The sequence below is a fragment of the Capsicum annuum genome, chromosome 10 (assembly GCF_002878395.1).
Source record: "Capsicum annuum cultivar UCD-10X-F1 chromosome 10, UCD10Xv1.1, whole genome shotgun sequence".
In the NCBI taxonomy this organism is placed as follows: Eukaryota; Viridiplantae; Streptophyta; class Magnoliopsida; order Solanales; family Solanaceae; genus Capsicum; species Capsicum annuum.
The window spans coordinates 9,648,073-9,654,072 of NC_061120.1; the positions used below are offsets into that span (position 1 = coordinate 9,648,073).

The window sequence follows — 6,000 nt, forward strand, 5'->3', positions numbered from 1 at the left end:
GATAGTTGTATATGAGCCTCAAGATTTGTGTATGATCCTCGAAATATACAAATATGCAAATATAAAAGCAATGTATATTTAACTATTTAATCTAAACCTTAGCTACAAATGGTAATTATTTTAAACATTAGCTATGGTTGGTAATTATAACTTTGATATTTTTCGCTCCATGCAATATTTCCTTTAAACAACTCATTGCACCTGGGTTGATATAAAGAGGCACAAATGAGCAGAAAGTTTGATTTAAGAATCAGGTAGAGACCACACAAATACTTGCCCCCACAACGACAAATTATGATGTAGGATCGATTACTTGAGCCAACCTATAGGCAGGCATTACTTCAAGTACAAAGGAGGTGACCAACCTAGTCTATGGACCTTCTTGATCGCCCATTGATCCATCAAAAAACAACATAGAGGTCCTAGTCCATTGACCAAATTATTTAGAATCTCTTCTAAATTGTCAACCAATCCATAGACCTCAAGATTAGACAATAAATTAAACTTTTCATTGGGTAGGGGCCTTGAGACTGCAGGCCCCCACTGTAAAAAATTATGACATAGATCGACCACTTGGATCGACCTTAGACTGACAATCCTCCAAAGTGCGATGGAGGTCACCAACTCAGGTCATAGGCCTTATTGATCACCCATTGACCCCGTCCAGGTGAGTTAGTTTCTTTATTGTCCTTGGCCCTATTCTATAGCATCTCTTTGCGTTTCTTGTCTTATTTACTTGACGGTGTGGGACTGTGGAGTAAATCTATTAGAGACAACATCTTTAATATACAAGGATATGTCAGTATTGAATTTTAAGATGGATAATGATACATCAATTACTTTCTGCAATCATGGTACAAAACGGGTAAATGGTGAAGGACGAGTCTTAAATGCCTCAATTATTATCATATTTATTACAAATCCCCTTCGTTGTAACTATTATCAGCTACACGTAGACATTTATTGATCATTACAATGGGTGGGTGGGTGGGTGGGGGGTGGGGGAGTTTTCACACCTGATTTATTATATTTTACTTGAGTTGAGGGTTTATCAAGTACAACGTTTCTACCTTCTCAAAATAGGAGTAAGGCGGCATACATACTACCCTTCCACACTACACTTGTGAAATTATACTATGTATGTTGTTGTTGTATATATTTAGTATTGCATACATAGTTTGATGCAAGTCTGAAAAGTACTTATTACATAAGAGAATTTCTACTTGACATCAAGAGTTTAAGAGTGTTTCAAGAGAGAAAGAAAATCAAGAACCAATACAAGATAAGCTTATTACCTTTTAGGTTCTTTTGATCATAGCGAACTGTATATGTAATTAAGGGCATTTGCATCTTATCTTAGTTAATCCTAGTAGTATAAATAGAATAAGACGAGGACTATTTGGTTAGACAATAATTCTAGTGAACATCCTTGATGAGTTTCAGGGGTGGTATGTCTATTGGATTTCTCTTGAGTATCTTATATTGTTCATTCATGAGTTCAGTTCTCCTATTTCTTAAATTTAATCTAGTAGTTTTTTATTCAAATTAGTATTTTAAAAGGTGGGGGCGTGAGGTGGGTTATTTTACTAAGCACGAGGCGAAAATCTCATGGATCTTTAGTTTTTAATTTATAATATATAGTAAAATGGTTTTCTAATTTTTCACACTCATTTCATAATTAATTTAATGCCTAAAGATGAAGATTGTGCTATTCTTTCATTTATGTGCTATTCTTTCATTTTTCATCATTCTATTGAATATCATTTTTTTCTTTCTAGTACTTCTCATCTTTAAATGGTGAAGATTGTTCAATAACATAAAATTTTATATATAAAAGAAAACTAGTTAACGAGAATAAAAGAAGCGGAGACGACAATGGGGAAAGAGGTAAGGTTGGGTGGGACAACGATCGAGGAAAGGGGTGTTTCAGGGAAGGGAAGGGGGTAGGGTTAGATAGGTTGTAGTGGGGGTGGGGTGTATTAATTGAGTTTTCTTTTTTCTTTTTGAATTTAGATTTAATTATATTTAAAAATTACTTTTTTGATTATTTTAAGTTAAAATGACACGTGCTTTTATTTGATTTGCTACTTTGCCACATCATTTGTGTGTATATAACACACATTTTATATTTTTGCCACATCAGCAGATTGTGTCTAATTGGCACACTTTATGAATAACTAAAGAATTCAATAGGTACATGGCCTAATTGAGGAGTCAATACAGAAAAAGTCAAAAAGTTCAGCGTTTGTCTATGTATTTTACCTAAAAGAAATAATCAATAACTTTTAGTTTTATAATTAAAAGGGATAAGGCAGAAGTATCTCCAAACTATATCCAAATTTTATTGACATAACTAACTTTTTTCTGTATTTTTGTACTTGACGTGAATGTCAAGTAGCACAATTTATACATGAGATTTCTACTCTGAGAGAAGGATAGATTTGTATAATAATAGTTAAAATTGATTAGAATGAGATGATTTGCAACTGGAAAAAGATGTAAGCAATTGAAAATCGTTCTCTCAACTCTCAAGCAATTCATAGAGATAAATACAAAATTTTAAATCTGGGATTGTTTCTAATTTCTATATGAACGATACAGAGTACCTAACTCCTGTTGTTATTGTATAATGCACGAAACAATAGGGGCAGGCCACATTGTCATGATGTTCTGGCCCTCTAGCTATAAAATCACGAAAGAAGTGAGAAATGAACTCACACCTATACGTTGGTACCACTATATTTGAAGGAGAGAAAGAGAAAAACTGACATGAAAAAAGGAGAGAAAAAAAAATCCGAGAAGTAGTGTAGATTTTTCATTCATACAACAAACAAATATATAATACATATGGTCTGAAATATCCCTCATAATCTGGGAACCTGTCTCCTTAAGTTATGCTGAAATAAAGCACAACCACACACTACCACTAGCTTCTAAAGATCTAGAACTCACAGCAAAAAGTAATCTACAAATGACAGCAAAATATCAAGACAAAAAAAACAAGCTGACAACAGTTAGCATCACCGAGAAAACAACATCCTTCATCACTTCTCCTTGATGCAAGTGTTGCTGGTTACTCCAAGCTTAGCTCTAAGAAGCTCAAATCTCTCTTTCTGTAATGCTTTGTAAAAATATCAGCTAGTTGATCTTCACCACAACAATGCAGAATCTGAACTTCATTCTCCCTTTCAGCTTCTCGAATAGAATGATATTTGATTTTAATGTGTTTAGTATTTCCATGAAAGACTGCATTCTTTATCATAGCAACTGCAGACTTGTTATCACAAAGGATTTCTTAGCTTTACTTGGCTGAATCGCCAAGTTGCTCAAAATTTTTCTCAACCATAAAGCTTGATTAACAGCACCTGAGGTAGCAACGTACTCTACTTCAGCAGTTGATTGAGCCATATACCCTGCTTCTTTGTGCACCAACAAATGACACCCGATCCTAGAGTGAAACAATATCTGGAAGTATTTTTCATGTCATCTTGTGAACCAGCCCAGTCACTATCAGTGAACCCCAACAATTTCATAGATGATGTGGTTTTTTTTATAGAATAGTCCATAATCAACGGGGCCCAAATAAACCTCAAAATTCATTTTGCTGCTTTGAGGTGAATATCAGTTGGTGGATGCATAAACCTTGAAAACACACTTGTCATGTACATAATATCAGGCCTTATGATAGATAGGTAAAATACAGAACCAAACAAACTTCTAAAAAATGAAGCATCAACCAAACGAGATTCATTATTTTCATTAGTTTCTATCCTTGAACTACAGGCATACTTACTGGTTTGCATTTGTCAAGGCAAAACTTCTTTAATATTTCGGCAACATATTTCTTCTAAGCAATAAAAATTCCTTGAGAAGATTGACTAACCTCCATTACCAAGAAATAAGTCATCTTTCCTAGATCATTCACTTCAAAAACCTTCTTCATTTTCTCTTTGAAGTCTATGATGGACTTTGTGCTTATTCTAGTCACCAACAAATCATCAACATAGAGGGAAACTATGAGAAAGTCATCAGTTTGAAGTCTGATATACAAGGTTGCTTTATTGCAGCTTCTATTAAACCCCAAATACAGTAAGTAACTATCAATTCATGTATACCAGGCCCTAGGTACCTGCTTCAAGGCATAAAGTGATTTTCTCAACAAGTATACCTGATTGCCAGATCCTTTAAGACCTTCAGTATGCTCTACATAAATTTTCTCTTCAAGAAACCCGTTAAGAAAAATGGAATTTACGTCTAGTTAAATACTTTCCACCCTTGGTGTACAACAACTGCAAGAAGTAATCTGATGGTGTCAAACCTTGAAACTGGTGCAAAGATTTCTAGAAAATCAATTCCATGTTAGTGCGCATAATCTTTTAAGACCAACCTTGCTTTGTACTTGTTGAGTGTGCTATCCGAGTTGAACTTAGTCTTCAACACCCATCTAGTTCCAAGAACCTGCTTGACGTGAGGTTTAGGTACAAGTACCCATGTATCATTCTTGTTAATAACATTGAGCTCCTCTTCGATGATAGCTCTTTATTCTGGAATTTCCAATGCATCGTCTAGTTGGATCCAATATAGTAACATTGGATCTGCTGTATATATCTTCAATTGATCTGATACCTCTTACCGTGAAATCATTAGAATCGTCTTCATCTGGAATTGATTCTTCTTCTTGGACACTTTGTCTTGATTAGTGATCTGTAAAGAAGAAACAACCATCTTCTTCTAGTCCCACGTAGAATTCTCATCAAATTTAACACTTCGACTCACATGTATTTGCTGTGAAATTGGATTTAAAATCCTATAGCCTTTAGAAATGTTTCTATATCCTATAAATATTCCAACATCGGCTCTTTGATCAAGTTTATCCCTTTTGAATTTTTGAATGTAAGAATAACATATGCAGCCAAATACTTTAAGATGTGAAACTAATGGCTTGGATCCAATCCATGCTTCATATGGCGTATTTCCTTCAAAGGCTCTCGTCGGCAATCTATTCCAGAGATATACATTGGTATTTATAGCTTTAGCCCATAACACCTTAGGCATCCCTTTCTCAAATAGAAGACACCTAGCCATATTCATAATGGACCGATTTTTCTTTTCACTTACACCGTTTGTTATGGTGTGTAAGTAACATTAAGTTGATAATGAATTCCTTCTTTTTGAAAGAAATCTTTAAATTAATTAGAAGTAAACTCAGTCCCATTATCAAACCTTAAGATCTTTATCAAAGAGCCATGATGTGTGAGCTGATGCTAACACATTTGAGGCTTTTAACTGAGAATAATTGCAAAGTCTTAAGCAACTTTTGTCATTTTTGATTGTTTTCTCTTTGATTTTGCAGTAGAAGCCAAGATGCATGAGAACCAACAAGGATGAAAGCAAAAGAGTTGAAATCAAAAGCAAATAGAAGAGAAGTGTGGCTAATGACATTCCTGATAAGTCACCCTGTGATAAGTTATCAGCTTCATCGTCAGCCTTAGACAGAGAATGGACCTCAACTGAAAGTTGTGACGACATTTCCTGATAAACCGTCAAAAAGCTGATAGGATGTCAAAGTTGCCGTCAGCCTAAGGCAAAACATGGGAGTTGAGGTAGAGAAGTGACGATATCCATAATAAGTCATCAAAGATATGATGAGTCATCACATTTTATCATTAGCCTTTAGCAGGAAGTGCTAAAACTGAAGAAGGAGCTGGTGACATTTGTGATAAATCATCAGGATCCTGATAGGTTGTCACGAATGGCGTCGCCTAATTTGAGGAATTATTAAACTCTATGATTTTGTTTCCTTATTTAGGCTGAACTATTTAAAGTCTTGTTTAGGGTTTTATAAAAGGAGGTTGAACATCTTAAACTTAAAGAAAGAAAAAAGGAAAAGACACCTCTCTTTGGGGGCTCTTAACTGAGAATTCAATTTTCAATTCTTTGATTTAGTTGTGGAAATTTTCTCTTGAACTTGGAAGTGAATCAATTTCTGACTACATCTTT

The 6,000-nt window shown here is 34.6% G+C and overlaps 2 non-coding genes across 2 annotated transcripts; both read right to left on the reverse strand.

Moving 5' to 3' along the window:
* Nucleotides 1-254: 254 nt before the first annotated feature.
* LOC124888392 lies at nucleotides 255-412 on the reverse strand. The gene has a single exon (XR_007046514.1). It is a non-coding gene; the product is annotated as a U1 spliceosomal RNA (small nuclear RNA).
* Nucleotides 413-516: 104 nt separating this feature from the next.
* LOC124888360 lies at nucleotides 517-675 on the reverse strand. Its single transcript, XR_007046486.1, has one exon. It is a non-coding gene; the product is annotated as a U1 spliceosomal RNA (small nuclear RNA).
* Between the last annotated feature and the right edge of the window lie 5,325 nt (nucleotides 676-6,000).